Below are 4,060 nucleotides of genomic sequence, written 5' to 3'. Positions count from 1 at the left end.
GAAGACCCTCGACGGACCGTTGTGCCTATGACGGTTCGTCATACTTGCCGTCGAGGGTAGTGAAGAGAGCAGCAGAAGAAATTGCACAAGTATGGGACGACGGAGTCCATGACGGTTCGTCGTGACCATGACGATCCGTCGCGTGGTCCGTCGACCCAGTAAGTATTTATCAAAAATAATTCTACTGCTCAAACCGACTAAATGGGTTGTTACAATTTGCCACATATCCAAGTTCCCAAGTACTAGTATTTGGGAATTTTTAAAAATTTAAAAACCAATACACTTATATTTTATCAAAGGAAAAAAAATTTGGCCAAAAAAATTTGATTATAATGACCAGAATGGTACATTCTCATTATAAACAAGTTTACTTTTTTGATATTTTTATCCTTATTTAAATTTAAATTTATTAATTATCTTTTAAAACATAAAAAGTTTCTCAATGCATGGGGATTAGACTTGTTCCCACATTCTGATAATTTCATAATTACATGTTAGTTTCAATTTTTTAAAAAAAGACTACAAAATAATAGCCTTAATAATTTCTTTTCTTCCCTCTACTTTCCAGTATAAATTTTAAAAAGCATAAATTTGAAATTTACAATTAAGAAATAAAATTTAAAATTTAAATGACAAGATAAACACTAATAATATTAAATTTAAAATAAATTTTTCTTACAAGCAATTCAAATTAGAAATTCATAAAATAACTTAACAAGTAAAATTATTAATCAAAGTGTCATATATATTGGTCATTTATATACTACTACTACTACTACTACCCTTCTCGTAGTATTTTGAGGTATGTTTGAAGAGTCAAGATCATTTATGCTGATGAAAGTGAAAAATTTATTAATTTTTTTTAACAAAATAAAAATATAAAAGGTATATTGACCAGTGGCGGATTCAGAAATTTATAACTATGGGTGCTCACCATTTTCAACTTATATCAACCAAAGAGCATAACTGCGAGCTAAAATTCGTCAAAATAGGTGTTATTTTTTCAATGCAATAGACAATCGAAATATTTGAATTGGTTCAAAAAAAAGGAGGAGAAACAATATACTTTCACATACAATTGTAGTTACCAAAAAGACAAACCAACGGAAGGAAGACTCTTTCGCTTTTAAATTGAAAAACTGAAATAAAGGCGCTAGAACACATTTTTTTCCTTCCCTTTTATTTTTTCTAATTAGACTGATGAGAAGAAAAAGTTAATAGTAATGGAAGATCATGACTGTTTATATTTTTTTTGAGACTAAGTTACATAATAGACATGAGAAGAAACGATTCAAGATTTTAAGATCGAGGTACTTTTGAAGCTATCTATCATAAATATAAATGTATAAATTTAATACTTGTCAAAAAAAATAATTATATTTATATAAAATAGCCAAAAAAATCAAAAAGAAAAATAATCTTCAAAAGATAATTTTGTTTTAGAAAAATTAGAAATATGACAATTCGTGAAAGGGGGAAAAAGAAAAGGTAGAAAGAAAAGAGTTGATTTTAAAATAAAAAGAATGTAATCACAGGGAATTGAATGCGCATTTCTTAGCAATATAAGACCTTGAGAACCCACTTCCAACCACCATGCCAACTAATACATTTATTTATTAGGTGCTCGACTTTTATTTTATGCGGTATTACCTTAATTTTGATATAAATATACATAGTTCGATATGAGCTTAATGGGTGCTAGAGCACCCGGGCAGCCCCATGTGGGTCCACCCCTGATATTGACCCTTCTCGAAATATTTCGAGTTATACCTGACCTTCTTCGTACATGAATTTTTGTCTTTTTTATTTATTTTTTATTTTTTAATTCCATGACTAATTTTAATATACTATGTTGATGATCAAATTTAAGTTTTCACTTATCTTCTTGCAAAGTCTATTATAGATGAATCAACATTTTTACAACTACAAAATAAAATTCAATATAACCGCAAAAAATGATTAATTTTAGTTTGCTTTTTTTAAAACAAAATATTTTTATTTCGTTCACTATTTCTTTTTATTTCTTTTAAATTCTCATGTTTTCTACACTAAAGAATGAAAGCGAAAAATTAAACATGAACAACAAACTCAAATAATGATAAACAAATATATTCATAAGGGAGATAATTAAGACCCAAATTAATCGTTGAATTAAAAACTCAAGAATAAAATCATGTGAAAAAAACTATTTGATTTTCCTTTATGTTAATATTGTTTGGTTAAATAACTAAAACAAATAAATTAAAAATCTAAAGTATAACTTTTGTTAGTCAAAAGAGGATATATAAGTTATTTAATTTGCTCATGTAACAATAAATGTATATGTGATTTTTTCTTTACGGAATATATATTATCTCTATATCACAAAATTAAGGAGTATATCGAATCTTTTTCTCCTAATAATAATTCAACATAATCTGCACAATATTATTATTATGAAGATCAAACAAACAATGTGATATAGTAATGAAATGTAAAAATATTACATATCTTATTTGATTATTCTATATACATCAATGATAGTATTATATTAAAAAGAGAGTAGTCAACCTTGATATTAAGACAATTATATAATAAAAAATAACTTTCTCAATTCAAGAAATCACTACGAAAATTGCATTATAATTAAAAGTTATTTAAAATATCTAAGTCCCAAGATTATATTATTATTTTTCTAAAAAAAACACATACACCATTATATAAACAGTTAATTAATTAGTGAAAAATCGTATTAATCTTTATCATTCAATTGTAAATTTCAGAATCCACATTAATTTTACTTATATTGCATATTGCTGAGAATCACTGAGAGTAACGTGTTAATGTTAATTATAGTCTTGTATCCGCACTATATTACGTCAATTTGATAACTTATAGATCATTACTCATATTTGTTATTAATATGAAAAGAATACAATTTTATAAATTATTATGTTTAAATAAATTTAGGCTATTTATTTGAATATTTTAACATAAATCTAAAACTATATTAATAGCGACAATCAAAACTCGAAACACTTTAGAGATGCAAATATCACAATATTATAAAAATCGTATATTTCAGCAGTGTCGATCAGTGGCGGATCTAGGAGTTTAAGGTTGTGAGTGCTCTGAAGTGAAACTGTAAAAAATATGTGTTAACAATGAGATTCAAACCTTGGTACAACAACACTAAAAGAGTCTTAAGTACCCATCCTAGAACCATTGGGCCAACTATATGACTTATTCATTAGGTGCTCTATGTTAATTTTATACAAATACCTATCGATTTCTACATATATATATATATTTCGTAACGAAATTAANTTGATCCTATTTAACAACAATCATATTGAATATGTGATAGTTTTGCACCCTTATATTATGTTGACTTGATAATATGTGAACTATTACTTATTTATTATTATTAATATGAGTTCTAACTAAATAAGTTTATGAAGTTGCATTCAAATAAATTTAAAATACATATTTAAATAATTTTGTCAGTATTATGAAAATATTTCAATAAAAGTCCGGCAAAACTCAAAATGCTTAATATACGATTAAACATCAAAACGTACAAAAATCATAAGTTTTTATTACTTATAAGTATCGACCCTAATTAATTTTGTAAGAATAATGTCACAAATTTTTTTTTAAATATATTTAGTTTATTATTTAATAATTATATTTCAATACAATTGGTTATAGATAAACTTAGATGGAGGTGTAACTTGTAAGTGTATATTTCTTATAGTACATAAAGTGTAAATTTTGTGAATTTTTTTATTGTTAGAATTATTTAAATTTTATTCAAAGCTTAAGATAAATATTTATAATTATTTTCATATTTTAGCTTTACTGAGGTAGAGGGTCAAGTTGACCCCTATATCTCCTTCAAATTTTTGAGCGAAATACGATTAAAAAAAAAAAAGGAAAATTTATAGATCGAATCATCTTTTACACATGAGACTTCATATGTCTCGCGCTATTTGGATCAGAGCGCAAATTGATAATTTCAACTATTAAACTTGTGTCATTTAAATATAACATTCAAATTGCTTCATATAGCAGCACAATG

This window comes from Solanum pennellii, chromosome 9, assembly GCF_001406875.1.
Source record: "Solanum pennellii chromosome 9, SPENNV200".
Taxonomy (NCBI): Eukaryota; Viridiplantae; Streptophyta; class Magnoliopsida; order Solanales; family Solanaceae; genus Solanum; species Solanum pennellii.
The sequence above is the reverse complement of the archived record's forward strand: the minus strand, read 5'-3'. Positions refer to the sequence as shown.